Source organism: Megalops cyprinoides, chromosome 1 (genome assembly GCF_013368585.1).
Source record: "Megalops cyprinoides isolate fMegCyp1 chromosome 1, fMegCyp1.pri, whole genome shotgun sequence".
Taxonomy (NCBI): domain Eukaryota; kingdom Metazoa; phylum Chordata; class Actinopteri; order Elopiformes; family Megalopidae; genus Megalops; species Megalops cyprinoides.
The window spans coordinates 36,152,445-36,171,251 of NC_050583.1; the positions used below are offsets into that span (position 1 = coordinate 36,152,445).

The window sequence follows — 18,807 nt, forward strand, 5'->3', positions numbered from 1 at the left end:
ACCCCACTGAGCATTTGTGGCATGGATAACTACTATTATAAGGTACTGAATATACTTCCCAAATTATTTGCATAACTCACAATGAATATTTGCATAAGTCACAATAAATCATCTCATTTTTGTGGTATTGTTGATTGGTTCTTAAAATAAATAAGCAACTCTTTAATTAAGAACACATTTTATGCTCTCTGAATGAAATCCAAATCTATAAATATATATATCGGTGTACATAAAATGAATCATTTAAATGTTTGCCTGCCGTTTTCTCTTTCTCCCCTTTACTCATTTCTACCTTTCCCCTTCTCCTGCTCTCCCACGCAAGCCCTTTTTACCCTGCTCAGAGTCCTTCTGTTGGCTGTGTGTTTACTCCCTATTTCTCCTACTGCTCACCAGCAGTTGACATCATTAGTTACCAAGCCTTCAGGTCTCTCCTCTAACTCTCCCCAATCCTTTTCTTCAGTCTCTTATGCTTCATATTTTCTACTTGTCACAACCCTCCCTACTTGGCCCCCACCAAGCCCAGGCACAGGAGCAGCAGCAGTGGGAAGGGAGCAGGAGAAGCAGGGGCCGTGCTGGTATAGATATTGCGATTGTGAAGAGGCTGCGTGGAGCGGTAGACATCATAATAGCCCACGGAAGATGGGAACATTTTCACCTGATAAAGAGAGAAAAGGGGGGAGGGGCATGCTGTTATGCAGTACAAATGCACAGGTGACTCATTAGAATTTCTTGGTAATTTTTTTGCAATTTGCACTCATTCAACCATGACAGGCTAAAAAATGGAAATGCTGTCCTTTACAGCTAACAGGTTTTATCATGAGGTTGTGAAGAAAAGGGGTGGAGTGCATGCATCTACATATTTAAAGTTTTCCTCTGAAAAGCATGACAAAATATATTGCATACTCTACAAACAATTCTAACTGCCTAACCAGTTTTTTTTTTTTACAAGCCGCCAGCTCTGTTGATAACAGTAAGCCTTTTGACTCACTTGTCAAACCTGTTTCTCTTCAGGAGATGAAGGTCACATGGTTGAAGAACCCGTGCTTGTACCTTGACAATCCATGATTCATTTATTTGTTTAAAAATGCCCACATGAGGCATAGCACTATGTGAAGCATAGTGGTAAGGAGCAGGACTCGTAACCAAACAGCTGCTGGTTTGATTCCCCATTGGAGCACTGCTGTTGTAGCCTTTGGCAAGGTATGTAACCCTGAATTGGTTCAGTAAAATACCCAGCTGTTAACATGGACAACATGTAAAAACTGTAACCCATGTAAGTCGCTCTGGACAAGAGCATGTGCTAAATGGCGATAATGTTATGTAACGTAAAGCAATCTTTAGTGAGAAATACTGGAGAGTCATGTTTGGGGGCCCAGGGCTGACTGAAGGCTACAGAAGCTGTGTATCTGAGATAAACCAAATGTACCAAACACTGGCACTGGTAAAAGTAGCTTGGAATGCTCTCTACCAGTTTACATACATACAAAGTGTGCAGACAACAACAGCCCTCTTTACACTCTTCAGTCATTTGGATCAGTGGTAGCTCATGAGTTTGAGGTTTGAAGAGGCCAAGCCAATCATGGATCATTACTCTCAACCTATTTTTATCTGTTTTGTGCCTATGAATCCATACAGTTAATTCCTTGTCTCATAATCGTATCTCATTTGGTAATAATAACACAAACATTGATTCAATAATTAATTAGTAATAATCATAAAAATTACAACACATCATTTCCAAAAGGAGTGTGTAGCTTTTCAAAAAGCATGTTTTATAAGAGCAGTGGAAACTTAAAAAAACAGGCATGAGTCTCAACATCTGAAATGCTAAAAAGTGAATGCATCTAAAAAAGTATCTGCTGCAAATAAAAATGTGAGCCAGAAATGGGTTGCTGTTTAGGGGTGGCTGTGTAGCACAGTGTTATGGAGCAGGGCTCGTAACCTAAAGGTCGCTGGTTCTTATTATGAATACCTATGTATATAGTAATATAGATATAGATAATATATTATATAGTAACAATGTACTTCATAATTTTGAACTACAAAAATGACTTTTTTTATCATCAAGAAACAGTCAACAATAATAAAGAACTGAATTCTGAGATGTAATGGACTTGTTGAATGAAGCAAGAAGATTGTTTGGCATATTTGTTTTTTTTTCTGCAAATATATGCATGCTTTATATTACAACATGAATTTATTCAATCAATAGCCCATTGGAATTGTTGCTGGCTTTTAACTCCTGCAGGAGCAGCTAAAATCACCATTTTCAGATGTGAAACAACAAAATAATAGGAAACAACAAAATGTGAACTTAGTAAATGTGTAAGCAAAAGACATATGCAAAACCTCAGCACAAAATATAAACAAAGCATGTTTAAAGGTAGTTGCCAGCATTATTTCCCAGATGGGGCTTTTAGCCAAGAACCTCTTTTTTCAGGTGTGAGCAATGCATGAAGAAAAAGAACACCAGCACCAGATACAATTAAGATAAAGGGAACTATCTTTCCACTGGTACAGATTATTCAGATATTTACTTGCTTCACTGGTATTTAAGAACTACAAACAAAAACAGATCAATGATTAATATGAAGGTAAAACCTCTGCCTCTTCTATTTTGTGATTCAAAAATACATTCACTACAAGAGGCATTTAGAGTGCCTATAAACGATTCAGTGTAACAATACAACTGATTTAACTTATCCAGTAGTGCATTTCTAAATTAAAATAGTGTTACCCTGTTTGCTCAGAAAAGCAACTACCCAGTTGTGTCGTTCTCTACTGTTAGAAGATAACTGAATGTCTTGCTGAGTTTCTAAATCAGTGAATTTCTGTTTGTTATATAATAATGTCTGAAAGTCTGTTTAAATTAAGTTTTTAAATATAGATACCAAATACCTATCTCTTGCAGCTATAACTCTATCTTTCAGTGTACCTGAATAAATAGCTTTTAGCTGTGGTTAGTCGCTAACTTTAAAACAAAAGCGTATCTGGGGCATTTAATCTGTTTTCCAAAAAAGTATTGCCTGATCTTTGATCAACAACTCAGAAGGAGAAATTAATACATGGGTATCCAAAAAATAAGCAACACGTGTTAACATTTACAAAGGACTACAACCCGGATTGTTTGCAAAATGTTACGTCTGACTAACTTGCAGGAAAGGATTGCGATTACTGAAAGGTCTAGCAACTGAACACATAAGTGGTTACTTTCTGGGTGTGTTAGGACAGATGAAAATGATGTGAATATTGTGGATAAACAATCAAACACATGTCACAGACACATGTTAGTGTTTGTGAGTAACTTATGATTTTTGTCATTTTTGAATGTCAAGCAGTAGGTGGACATCAACATAGAGACACAGAGAGATAAGATAGTGTAAGAATGTTACCTGGAAGAGGAGATTAAGTTAAGACCTGTTCTGATTGACTTGGCCTGAATTATGTTGGTATGATAATTTCTGGCTACATTGTGTTTGTGTCTTATTGTTACTAATGTGTCATTATCATATACAGAAGATGGTACTTTTGTGTCCTGACACATCTTGAAAGCACTCTGAGTACTGTGCTTATTGTGTCAAATTTCTCATTACATTTTGTGGCACTATATTACACAGTTGTGTTGTATTGGTACAACCATTACTTTTTATGAGCTAAATTTTTCACTCATATTGGTGTGTGTTTCAAATATATACAACTGTAAGACATTTTTACCATTGATGGGAGATTTTTTTCCTTACCAGGTTCTTGCTGACCCTGATTGGCTGTTTAAACACAGTCCAGAGGACTGCCTCGTTGCATTCTGGAGTGGTCAGGGATCCTTCGTAACGGTAATATGTAGAACGGTCCACGTCTCCAAGTAGGTCATCAATTGAGATTGAGTCATTTATAAAGACAGTGCTGTCTGACAGGGATGCACAAAGGGAAAATAGCAGAGGGAGTATTAACCAATATTCCTATGTATCACACTGCCTTTGGGGAGTAGGTGGCACTGTGTTTCTGAACAGAGCAGCATATCTACACAACATTATGTATTTGCTTTACAGAGGTCCTCCTCCAGGGAGAATTGAAGAGACTATACTTCTTTGCTTCCTTGACAATTACTTAAGTCATTTGTGTTAGAAACCTCATGCAAGGGTACAACCACTGTGCCCCACCAAAGATTATTAACTATAATTTAATGATCAAATGGAGTTTCATGGAGCTTCGAGAGAACTGCTGTCAACAGTGACCTGTCAGTGATCTGTCAGATCAACATCTATTGACTTTAATGCTTAAAATTACACAACGTGAAACACACCCACACTGCTGTAGAGCCTCACCTCTTTCTTGGATTTGGTGGAGGTATGATGTCAAAGTCTTCCAGCTTTGTGGTTTATCATCCTCATCTGTCACCTGAGTGGACAGAATGAGAAAGGGACCAAAGAAATGAGGAAGGAGGAAACTTTGAGGAGGAAGCAAAGACAGAAAGACACAGAGGAATACATTTAATTTTGATCTTTTTTCACTGTCATTTGGTGTATAATTCCGAAGTGTATGAGTTAGGAAAACATAGTGTTTTCTCTGAGTAAGCTTTTATTAACAAGGTGAATAGTTTTGAAGAACCTTTAAGATCTGTTTTTCAATTAGTCTATTAATTTTTATTTGATATGGTGTTCTTTACAGTTAGATTGTTTCAGACCACTTTACAGTGCACAATTAAGAAAAAACCAAAGCAAAACATAAAAACTCAAAGTGAAACAGAATGGAATAACTTAAAAACTGACCTGTTTTCTTGTCTTATTTTATCGAAAGGAAAACAGTATCTTACCCTCAACATTTTTCCTTCTTTTCTTATTTTAATACATATTTGTGCATCATCATCTAGTCAAGAAAAAATGATTTCTTATAATGAGACAAGGCTAATGAAATTATAATACATTAATACATTATTATACATTATTACTCTTAATTCAATAACCTTTGAGAGAAACACTTCTTTCTTTTAAGGAAAAAATGTTGTAGTGCTGCTGAACTCTCCATCAGCATCATTATTTCAATTAATTGGTTTAAATCTGTCATGTGTCATGTGACCACGTGATGATAACCCCTATGGTTATGGAAGGGCAAGATCACCCACAGCTGCCATATAGAATGTGAATGTACTGCATTACAGTAATGTACCTCAATAAAGAATCCAAGCACAGCAATTCCCTCTGAATCGCTCTTTGCCTGCTTCACACAGAATTCTTTTCTTAGGCTGACAATGTGCATCTGTCCAACACAGAGGACCACTTAAAAGATTGTCCATACCACAGAGGAACAACCATAAATATATCACACAAAGGTATGGCAAATCCATAAAACAGCATAACAAATAATATTGCCAACACCACACAATTATAGCGTAAATACGTGAAACATCAGTCACAAAAAAGATGTCTGCACATGACCGTGTACAACAAACCTACAACATGCCCCAATCACATACACACATACACATACATCATACATACATGCACATATCCTTTCCCTCTTTCTCACCTCCATTGGGTATCTCTTAGAGTCAACAGAGTGTTCAGAGCCATTTGAATTCTCAGTAGTGTTCCCCCAGTGGAAGTGGAACTGTATGGTGGAGTACTGATGGTGGAGACCTCCCCCTTCTATCTCCACCATACCCTCCTCCAGCACACATTTCACTGTGATGAATGAGAGAAATGCAAGAGCATTTAAAAGCTACTTAATTTGGTTGGCATAATTGTGCACTTGCATTAGTGTTAATTGTACTGCATGTTTCACAGTACAGGCGTGACCATTCTTGGAAATGAGAGGCTGAAATTAATATTAGTTCACAATAATAATGATCAGTTGCAAGGGCCTCAAGGGTTGGCTACCTGTGTGACCAGTATTGATGAGATACTTCATGCTGTGTGGATTGCTGAAATTGTTAAAGGTGAAGTGGTTGAGGTTGGGGTCATAGGTCACATGTTGGGTGTTGATGTTGATGGGCGACTGTCTGTTTCCGTCACAGTGAGAATCAGGAAGATTGTCCCAATGAGTGGGGCTGTATTCTGGCAGTGACAGAAAGGATATTTAATAACAGTCATGTTGTTACTGACTTGCATGCACACACATGCACAGGTGTGCGTGCACACACACACGCACACACACTACATATTTTCTGACTTACAGAGGCTTTTAAAATAAATGCTCTTACCACAGTGATCATCATAGCACCACGAATGTCCTGAGGGAGGAAAAGAAGGAGAACATCTTCACTCCACTCATTTTTTAATTACATATGTTTGTGTTAGTTCTTCTTTTGCACTATATTCCAAACACCAATTACCTTGCGTTGCATTGTGTTGTATTGCTGGAGAGGCATAGACGTCACGGCAATTGAGATGCTGACTTGGTCGATAGACATCATGGTAATTCATAATTTCGGGGAACAGCTTTATCTGAGGATGGATAGATACAGACAGCCCAATGTCTTCACATCAGTTGAGGCTTGAGAATTTGATTTAGGGGAAGATAAAATGTATCTCTGATTGTCTAAGTGTCCTGAACTGTTTTACATTTTGTGTAAGTATTAAATGTACCACCCACACATGACTAACGTTTTAATTATTTGGATCTAATTTGATGTCATTACCTTAGGAGTAGATCATGTATTTATTTAGAATAACAGGGAGACTGAGAATCTACTTGTTATCACCCCAAATCTACTTGTCAAAGGGTAATCATAACAAAAATGTATGTTGATAAAAACTGGTCCGTTCTGGGGCTGACTGTATGAACTATGAATAAGTTCATCTGAGGCCTAGTAATCATGCATGCATTCACTAAGTTTGAATTTACAGAATATTAACTTTAAATGCTTTACCCCATAATTACAATTTCTTATTCAGTAGTTTTTATTTTTAGTGGGACAATATTCCATACACTTAGTACTAGTCTGGCAAACCCAGGCTGGCAGTTTTACACACTCTGACCAAAACCATAAGTTTTGTCCATCAAAAAGAAATAATCACAACATCTGACAATAATATTTGTCACCTAGCTAAGTGTTTAACTAATTCATGAACAAAATGAAATGTTTTTCTTGCATTTCGGAGAGCTACCTAGCTTAGTAGCTACTGGTCTATAGGTTTCACGTTGCTATTTAAGTGACACAGATTCTTGAGAGGTAGCTAGCTAAGATAATGTATTTAGCATAGTGTATCTATAGATATACCTAGCTCACCCAGCTACTTGTGCCAACAGTAACATTACTGTGCTTTTACATTGGGGTTGTGATTTGATCTAAATTACAATGCAGTAACAAGTTGGTAATAGGTATGTGGATAGCTAGCTAACTTGCTGGTTGGTTGACGGGCCAATCAAAAATATCAAAACACTGCACATGTATATACAATAGGTAGGTAGATAGCTCCCCAGATGCTTATGTTTCTGTGCGTTTGCACAATTTACACATGTGTAGCAGATTATACGTAGAGACTTAATAAAGATCTGAATAAAGATCAGTATTTAAGCATAAGCCCAATCAAACCAAATTAACTGAAAGCTTGGCTGTGCCTACAACAATAATACACAGTGTGCATCCAGGATCAGAGTTACGAAACAGAGAGCTGTACTATCAACAGATTGTATGAAATACTTCTGAATACAACATGATCAATGTAACTCCTTTTATGGGCATGCAAATACACAATGCATAGTGCATGCATTAAAATAATGCATAAGATCACAGGTAACTGCAACTAAATGTGTACAATACACAATGTGGCTTTCTGAGGAGGCTGTATTAGTACCTTGGTGGGGCAGAAGTTTCAAATGTTTCAAATGGGTTAACGGTTCAATCAGAATGATCTACTCATGTTCAGGTGATGCTTTGGAACTACCAAAGAAGGTCTGTGCAAGCTTAATTTAGTATTTCATTAAATGAAAAGTTTTGCGTTTCAACTGTGATGATATTAACTCAGATCTGAGAATATATGGGATTGCAATGACAGCACTTTTCAAGATTCATTCCACTTAAAAAGTCAGATGCTGGAAGCACCTCTGTAGGTCACTAGCGAAATTACACAGAATAACTCTCTAAGACAGGACACAAAGAGTAAGCCTGCAAGTGTCGGAGCTATTGATAATCTCATAAAAATGTGACTGACAACCACTGAAATACATCAATGTCTAACTGCAGTTTGCATCATGTGTTACATTCAGTGATGGATGCCAGTGGATGATACCAAGCTGAAAATCATAAACAAAGTGGCTTTTTTTGTTGCAAACAAAATTGCATTGTCTTCTTTCTGTAGCAATTTTGGTTTTTAGCTGAATTGTTTTGCCTTTGGTTGGTATAAAAATATTTACAAAAACAAAACAAATTAATTTTAGCTAGGTAATTTTAGTCTTTTGGGCACATATTCAGTGCTGTTAGTTTCTGAAATGTCATTAAAATGAACACAGTCCTGCTTAAGAGCGCCAGTAGGTGATCCTTGTATGATCCTGAGTCAGACCAAGATAATAAACTAGAAGAGCATATGATTGCATAAGTACACCTGATCATAAAAAACTTTCCAATCAATAAGAACAGAATGGAAGCAATGAGAATGAGATGCAACATGATGAAACTCACTGACTTCACTAAGAGGAATGGTGAAGCACAGATGGCTAGCGATCACAGACTTGAAATGATAGAAATGAATGAGGTTGGTGGACTGATGATTAAAAGTGACTGTAATCACAATACCATGCTCACAAGGATAAATACAAAGGAAATCACAGTGAAGACAATTTGGGCTTGAAAAGCATGACAAAATACAGGGTACATATAATGTTTTTGCCAAGGATGCCACCTGATATTGACAAAACTGTATCATGACTCAGCAACCATTTCACCCACAAAGAACTCACAACAAAAAGACACACTGCTACCACAACAAGATACCAGGTTAAGTAAATGTGCATACGTTTACTAATATAGAAAGAACCCACCTTCTTTTTGAAATAGAATTTTTTGCTTAGGAAATAAAACAAAGCCAAACAAAATCCTGACAGGTAACAATCTTACCTGTTCCACATAAAGAGTGACAAATGAAAAAAAAATCCCCTTATAGTTAGCTATTGATCTACACTCACACATAGGCCTATGCAATTTTCAAAAAGTGTGTAAACTATAACTGTGTAGATATAATCAAATAATTTCAGAGAGATCTAACTAAAGCTAAAGAGAACCATGTTTTAACTGCAACAGCCTAATCTTTTGAAACTAGATCTGTGTCTTTGATTAAAATGCATTCTTGTGTTAGGCCTACTTATTTTCAGAGGTGGACACCCTTTTACTTCAGAAAGTAAAAGTCCTGCCACATATTTGTTCTACCCATGCACTATACCAGCTGAATTATAAATAACAGATAATAATTTCATCATCCAATGTACCATTGTAATAAATAGGAGTGAAAACATAGGTGCAGTTACAGGTAAGAGAGAAGGAAATACAATGTGAACACAAAAACAATGTCGAGAGCATTTCTTTGAATGAGCAAATGCAACATCAATATTTGCCTGGTACACTGCATACAGGAGGATGCAATTTATTTTGCACAATTTGCAATAGCGTTTAAAAGTCACAAAAATACAATAAAATAAAGTCTGAGATTGATGCAGACAATGAGTTAAAAATTCAGGAAAAAGACAGATGTTGGTCCAAAAACTATTATTATCCAAAAACTATAAGCATTTTTAAACAAGCATGTCGCAGAAAAGCTTTGGAATTGTGAGAATTTGGGAAACCCTGTCCTACAGGTCCTCTCTACCTGCCCCTTACCCTTTTGTTTTTGACACCACTTCCTCTCTCTCAGCAAGATCTCCATGCATTTGAGCTGTTAAATGATTCTTACAAATGAATGGAATGTTTCAGATCTTTCTTGTAGATGAACTCTCAGGCTTTTTACGAAGAATTTACTACTTTCAGCTGTGTTTACAGCAGACATTCTGTCCTGAGAGTTAATGAGTTTCTGTGCTGCCGTCAGCCAGGTTCTGTTCGTCTCTGATGACATTCTTACTTTATCTCTTTTTTTGAGCCCTGAGCTGTATGCATCTTGCCTTGAAGCACTTCCGTGTCCTGGGTTTTACCTTTCTTGCTCATGGAATAATACTACTTCGCTTGAGTTATAGCATGTAGTCATTTTCCCCATGTTGCTCGCTTGGGCCCTGGCAGAACCAAAATGGGTTTACTTTCTACTACTCACCAGGTCTTTGCTGATTTTGATTGGCTGTTGAAAAACTGTCCATACCACAGCTTCATTGCATTCAGGGGTGGTCAGCGAACCATTATAGCGATAGAACATGGTAAGGTTCACCTCTCCCAGCAAGTCCATGATGGATATTTTGTCATAAATTTCAACTGTAGAGTCTAATGGAGAGAAGGAAGAATATGAAATGTACTCAAGACACCTAATATGAAACTAAGAGATGACCAGAGAGGTAAAGAGAAAAATAGAGGATGCTGTGTCGGATAGTCCAGGGTATTACATTTTAATCATAAGTCATGTATTACTCATGTACTCAATAAATACACACAAATTCACACACACAGCCAGCGTGAGAGGCAAAAGAGAACGTATCATGTTCATGTCATTATTTTACTATAAAATCAATGTTTTTTCTCCATGTTCTCATTTTGGCCTCATATGCAGAACAGTCGGATGCAGACGTTCATATACTCACTTTTCTCTGTAATATTCACAAGGTATGATGTAAAATTTTTCCATATTTCTGATGTTTCTTTATTTTCTTCTTCTATCACCTTGGAGAACAAAATTTAATGGAATAGAAATTAGAAGGATTTTCCTAAAGACAGATGGAGTAAATAACTTTCATGAGCAAATACTGGTCCCTTCTGGGTCTCTCTCCCATTCCTTCTCTCTCTCCATCTTTCCCCTTCTCATTACCCTTTTCTCTATCCCTTTTAATGTTTGGCTGTAATATAGTCAGTTTCTGTTTTATGACCAGATTTACAATGATCTGCATAATGGCATTTATGAGAAAGCCACTGTAGCGAAGGGCGAGAGCAGTCACCCCACCCAGCCTCAAACCCAGGTCTACAGATTACCAAACATGCATCTTTGACTGCGACGCCAAAGAGCCAGGCTCGTTGGTATGGCAGTCAGAGTGCATACTCAATTGTAGTGACAGCACTCCATCACAGCCACCATTATTTTTATGACACATCTTTCAACAAAACAACAAAACAATACATTTGCATGTTTTTTCAGGTTAACCTGAACTGGATATCCTGTGGGCATGTTTTACAATATTATAATATCAACAAATTAACTCTTTATAATAACAGATAAAAGGGAAGCCATATCAGGGAGTAAAATACTGTAGGATGTTTGTGAGTTTGTAAGTGAAACATAAAATAATTAAACTGTCAGACAATAGAAGTTTATCTGCTGAAATAGCACAAGAGTCTTAAATGACCTTTCAGATGTCATGATGTTGCCACAAGCCTTGTGGCAGTACAGGATAAAGAAAAATAGTTCTCCAAGCAACTAAAAGCTGAGAACATGACCTCCTGTCAGAATAGTTAAGGGCAGTGTGTGCAGGACTGTGGTGTAATGTAGTTTAGTTTCATGAATAAAAGTAAAAAATGTTGTAGGATTTTTGGACTGCTTTTTAAACATGTAGTTGATAAAGTCACATGCTGTTAGCTACAGAGATGACAAAAGGTTGAAACTGTTTGGTTTAAAGTGTATGATCTGACAGTTACGGCTTTTTTGTTACATACATCAATAAAGAATCCAAGGACAGCAATGCCTTCTGGATCAGCCTTTGCTTGGTCCACTGACAGTCCTTTCCTTAGGCTAACAATGTGCATCTGTTCAACAGAGAGAAAAACACTCACACAACTCATCATTAGTTTGGATACATTTCTGCAGACAAAATGTTATGACTTCACTCAGATAGCTGACAATTTGTGGTACTGTTGTTTACAGTCATTTTAATATACTATCATATACCACATGTATGCACACTTCTGCATAGACTGATATCTTCATGTATATTCATGATAACTCCACCCCACCAATAGACAGAAATGTATCCCTGTTGCTAGCTTCTGACCGTCTGCCCAATCAGTAAGAGACTGCTACATACCTTCCTAAATGTTACATTCACCTCACTATATATATGTGCAGCATTCATTTTTGTATTCAAATATTTTCCAGGAATTTCACTTGATTGCCTCTTTGCTAGGGGTCAGGGAATCATTTTCTGTCTTCCCCAGTTTGGCTCATGTTTTTTTTTTTTTTTTCCTCTGGAAAGCCTCTATATAGCACTTGGTAACAACCTTGGTTGTAAAATACACTATATTAAACACATTTTTTGTTGTTGTTGGTGATGATGATGATAATAACCACAGCATGAGGACAGGCCTAGAAAAAGAAGAGAACTGTACAGAAAAGACAGAGATTAAGTACCTCCAGGAAACCTGATTATCTGCTTTTTTGTGATCTAACACTACCTACCTGGCCTTAGTATATGGAGTTGTTATATGGCCTCACAGTTGAGGCCAATGAGATGAAAAGATCTATAATTAGGGGATATCAAATCTAAAATAAGAATGGAATAAAAATATTGAAATTATGGTGTAAAACAGGGATCTGACTCTAGAAGACCATCAAGACCACTGATAAGACATATATTCTGATTTCTTTTCCATACACAGTCTTTTTGCTTTCTTTTATTATTGACTTATACTTTAATTATTTCTCATATTTTTTATACATTCACTATTTCCTGTCAGTTATTTATCATTTATCTATTTGCTCAAATGATGTCAAATACAATCAGAGCTATAAGGCATAAGAACTGTCTGGACCACACCAAATGGCCCACAGAAACTGTCTTAGAACAAAGAGTCATCACCATATCAATGTGGACCACACCAAATGGTCCACAGAAACTGTCTTAGAACAAAGGGTCATCACCATATCAATGCTTGTAGTTTATTTTCATGTCACTCAGTCCAAATACAATCAATAGCTATCGAGGTGTGGCCTAAATCCCACCTGGGTATTTATGTGAGTGCTCATCTGAGCCTAGGCAGTCTTAGTTCGGGCGTTGTTTGTGTGTGGTTCATCCTTTGTATGTGTGGTATTGACAAAAAAGCACAAGCAATACAATCTCATATTAGCTAAAGGTATTGACCAGGTTTTGCAGGTGTATCTTAGAAGTTGTAGGATGAGTTACAGAAAATCAGATGGAATAAATATAAGAACAAGAAATAATAAAACAAAATAATTTGACTTTTCAAGATGGCTTAATTATGTTTTTGTTTTGGTGTGTACTCTGCACTTGCATCTACTAGTGTAGTGCAAATTGTCCTAGATGTGGTAAATAATGCAGAAATTATGATATGTAAACTACAGAGAAATAAAACTTGCTCATTGGCCTTGCTCACACTTGCTTACTACACATCTGATAACTTCTCACACTGTTGAGGTTGAATATCAGACAAGCAATAAAAATATCTAACCTAAAAAACACCTAACAACCTTTTAGTCCAATTATCATACAGCATCTTTCAAGACAGTGTCAGGATTATGTGAAAATAGTACCTCAAAAACTGCACTTTTCATTTGTCTACAGCTTCATTTTAATTTATCTTCCAACAAGAAATGGTAATACCGAATTGGAGTACTCTGAGGATTTGTTCTTTGGAGTCATTTCTACTGGATGTGTGCGCTAGAGTTTATTCCAAACAATGGATAAAGTTCTTGCAGCTGCTTTCTCTTTGCTAATTACAAAGTGAGATATCGTTTGTGCATTACTGGTGAGGCATGGACAAAATATCTGGCCTGAAAATCCAATCCTTTCAGTGCCATATGCAATTCATGCCATATAAAAAGGCAAAACAGACAATGACAATTATTTTAGTTTTACATAAATAGCTAGCTAGCTAGTTACTAGAATGACATAATCAGAACACACTTCAGATACACTGATACACTTTGCTTTCTGACCACATATCTCAGACTCAATTTAAATAGAACAAAAACTTGAACTTCTGGTAGGAATCTGGACCTTAGCTTAAAGTCATGCCTTCTTGTAATCCTGTGCTTGAAGAGTAGCAACATTCCAACTGTAATTGGAGGCCATAAGTTCTCATTTTCTTTGCAATAACTGCAGATGTCTCTAGGCAAGTAGTCATACTGCACATATTGCACCACACACCTAGTAAAAGGGTGTGTCGTTGGAGTGTGAATCTTTTGCTGCACAAGAAGCAAAGTTCTTGGGAATTCATTGAATAATGTGAAATAGTAAAATTACCCCCAGAGACTCACCTCCATTGGGTATCTCTTAGAGTCAACAGAGTGTTCAGAGCCATTTGAATTCTCACCAGTGTTCCCCCAGTGGAAGTGGAACTGTATGGTGGAGTACTGATGGTGGAGACCTCCCCCTTCTATCTCCACCATACCCTCCTCCAACTCGCATTTCACTGAGAGAGAAAGTGTTTATAAGATTCAAGAGAGGAATTGAAATAAAACTGGGCAATTAATTTAAACCACTCCATTACAATGGGACATATTTTGGAAACAATGACACCTGTGTCATTGAAAAGAGTTGAAAGGGTTGCCAGTTCGCTTCCCCACTGGGGCACAGCTGCTGTACCCTTGGGAAAGGTATTTCACCTAGAATTGCCTAAGTAAATATCCAGCTGTATAAATGGATGATATGTAAAAATTGTAAACCATGTAAGTTGCTTTGGATAAGATCATCTGCTAAAAGCCAATAATGTAATGTGATGTATGGACTCAATGTAAAATGCTAATTATTTATCTTTGGCAGAAAATGTCAGAAATATAATCCCTATATTATAAGACAAAGTATAAGACAAGATGATTACATTCCAGGATGATACACTAAAATATAATAGACTACACAGCACCGTAAGATTAATTGATTAAATTAATAACAGCCATTCTCTTTTTTCAGGGTTTTGTCCTGACAGCAAAAATACTTTGATGGATGAAATAGTTCTCACTGTCAATGTTCACAGTTTTTAAAATCAGTGGCTCCCTCTGCTGGAGACCAGCTACATGGCAAGCCTAGACATCTTACCGTTAGATGGTCACTGCAGCCAATTTATGGCAATATTTAGTGACTTTTTCATTTTTATCTTGAAAACAGTGAGAAAATATAAAACAAATTTTTACACAATTTCTTGGACAGGATAAATGTTTCATGGGTTATAGTTGAAAATTTTTGTCATTTTCTTGTGTGAATGTACAGTTTTCACCAAATGTTGTATTGGTCTGTCTGAGATTACAAATCAATTCCCATGCACATACCAAATAATTTTTTGTGTTCCACTTCTTATTGAAATTAAACAACATAACAGACTGATTTCTGTCCTTTCCATTAATATTGAAGGCACATGCATTATGAAGCACAGTGATAAATAAAAAAAGGCTTGATTGGTAAAAGTGATATTAGCTAAGATGATGAAGAAGAAGCCCTTCTGGATTTTTATTAGCATGTGTGAAAGCTTAAGATTTGTGTAAATTATCTGAATTCCTTTGTTCAATTTGATTTTACGTACCTGTGTGTCCAGTATTGCGGAGGAGCTTCATGCTGTGTGGGTTGGAGAAGTTGATGAAGTTGAATTCACCGAGGTTGGGGTCCACAGTCAGTTTGGAGGTGTCGATGTTAATGGGTGACTGTCTGTCTTTCCCACAGTCAGAATTGGGGATGTAATGCCATTGTGAGGGGTTGTAGTCTGGTAGTCATGGAGAGGGGGATTTAAGCACATTACTGCAATTTTCAAAGCAAAACTTTATCTTCACAGAAGGGCAGCAGCGCAGAAGAATTTGTGGAGACCACTGTCACATTAATCACATCATTCACCAAAAACACTAAATAAGGTGAGTGAGAGAAAGATAATTATTTAATCATATGCATCTTACCACAGTCATGATAGCACCACTCATGATCTGAATGGGTAAAAAAGAAAATCAGTTAAACCATAAGCACGATGCCTCTCTCACAGATCAAGATAAAAAGACACCACATTCCTCATCTGTGGACACATATACTGCAGTTTGACTGATAAACATATAAGTTTTAAGAATAAATAAAAATATTAAAAAGTTGTTTTAAATTTTAAACTCAACAATATTAACAGAGCTGCAATCTAAAATTTGAAACCCAATTGCATTAATTTATGACACAATCTTTTTAAATTTCCAGATGGAATATTTTGACATTTATAATTTAAAAACTACTATATATGTGGCTATATAAAGGTGCCACTTCATTTTAACAAAGCCTGATGCTTGCTGAGCATTGTCTGCACAGTACAACAAAACTACATGCATGGAAAATTTTAAAACATTTTTGTTGACAATACACATATAGCTAATAGTTGTACTCATGCAGGGAATGGAGTTCATCACACACTGACCGATGTTAGTTGCAGGGAATGGAGTTCATCACACACCGACCGATGTTATTCGGTCGGTGCTACATTCATAAAGTATTTACAGCTAGCTGACCATCAAAATTCTTGCCACACTGATGTGATAATCAACAACAAATTTACATGCAATTCAGCTTTTGTGCAAAGCAGTCAAGTATGCACTCAACCAAAATCGGTACAACTGGTAATAACTGGCTAAGACAGTAACCCTGGAACCAAACCTGGATGCGTCTTGCAGTGTGAAACTAGAAAAACCAAAGTTCTGTACGAAGGGCTCTGCTCAAAAATGGAGTTCACTTAATATGGAAGTTAATGACTATGTGTGCTATACATACAATTTTGTTTTTGAGAACTCAGATAATACATCTAATTGACTCAATAATTTTAATGAGTTCAAGAGCTTAAATTGTGCAGACAATGCCTATATTTAAGATTGCCCATCCTGATACTGTATGTGATGTGTGTAGTTAACTAGTTAAACTGAAATGACCCAACAAAATGTCAAAGAGATGTGCGATGGCATGCTAGCAGTAAGTGCAGTATTCTTATTTAATGCACACCCATTCTCTCTCTCTCTCTCACACACACACACACACACAGACACACAGATACACCAAGGACAGACAGACTGGCAGAAAACAAACCTGTGTAATTAATAAGTGATGAAGCACTTTTTGGTTGAACGTATTAGGTTCAGTCAACAATATGGTGAACATGGATGGAACTGAACAATTCATAACTCACCACTGTTAGAATGTGGTGCACTTGTGGTCTGGGATCCGTGTGACTCTCCTGCTGACCCTTTGATGGAAAAAGACCAAAAGAATATAAATAATATCAAAGTATACAGAGCTGGTCTTATTCTGTCATCAGAACAGTGCTGTTTAGTCACATTTACAAAAATAACCCCCACATTCTGATAGTGTTCAAACATCTCTTTTGTACATTGCCAGATGGAGGTACGGAAGCCTCAACTCCATGTTTAAACTGTGACATTGCAAACTGAGACATGATTCAACTGCAATTTTAGAAATGAATATACTGTTTTTCACTCATAACCAGCAATGGTTGTAACAAACAAACCTCAAAATAGGCATGTAATGAAATATTGTGAAACGATACAATGCCATAGAAAAAAAGTAACAGCATGCATTATGGATCTAAAAAATGTGCCATGATATCAGCTGCAATCTGTTTCTTCTAGTTGTGCAACTAGCACTAATTAATGTAGTAATACATTATTTATGAAATACATCCAGAAATACACTTGCATTGGTTTTAATTACATTGTCTGCAGAGCAGAGTGCACACTTTATTTCCCAGGCGGTTGAGTGTGTTTGGGTCAAAGTTTCCTAAAAATGAGGTTGGGTCTCATGTATTACAATGATATATGCAATCTGACCTGACAATGGAATTGGTTTTCTCTTGCAACTATTGCATGCATGAAAAAACAGAATAGAAATTGCATCACAGCAGCGATCGTGTTTAACATGAGCATTTGCCTGCAGTACGTAGGACCTGGCCTTTTTTCATCTTTAGGACTTTCAGGACCTTCTGGACTTTCAACCTGTATTACAATCATTATCCTCCAGGCACCCGAAACATTCCACTCTCATGGAGCAATCATTACAGTACACATATAATTATTACCAAATTCCTTATATACCAATTAGGAGCTCACTGGTGGAAAAAAAAATCAAATTCATACGGGAGGAAGAGATGGACAAATAATATCAAGAAGCATTTCTCTGAGTGAGTGAGTGCAACAATATTCACCTGGTACACTTCACACTGACAGATGTATTTTATTTTGCACAATTTGCAATATATCATTAAACCACACACAAGAAAGATAATAATAGACCAGCATTTAAAATCACAAAAAATACATACAATAAAGTCAGAGATTGACATGGGCAGAATATCATTCATGATTTGACAGATGTGTTTGTGTAAATTTTCCCCTTGAAAAAATAGATCAGTAAACAGTATGTGCATTTTTAAGCAAGCATGTAATAAATCATGGGGAGGTTCTGTGTACCTGCTACTTTCAATTTTTTGGTGTGCATCTCATTCTTTTCATTCAGTAAATGTGTTTCCTTCTCTGACCACAGGATGACCACAGTGACACACATGTTGCCAGCAGCAAGTAAAATTAATAATTCAACTTTCAGAAAAAAGTATATTTAAATATATGCAGACATTTTGAAGAAAATGGGTTCCTTGCCTTCAGTTATAATTTGAAACTTTGCCAGCTATGACTGCATTTCATTGCATTTCAAGCCACTCGCCTTTGTCTTTGTTTCTGTTCACTGCTCTTACTTTGTTCAGTTAGTTACTCT

General features: G+C 36.7%; 1 pseudogene; it reads right to left on the reverse strand.

The window, feature by feature from the left end:
* Window positions 1-499: 499 nt before the first annotated feature.
* LOC118782774 lies at window positions 500-18,600 on the reverse strand (annotated as a pseudogene).
* Between the last annotated feature and the right edge of the window lie 207 nt (window positions 18,601-18,807).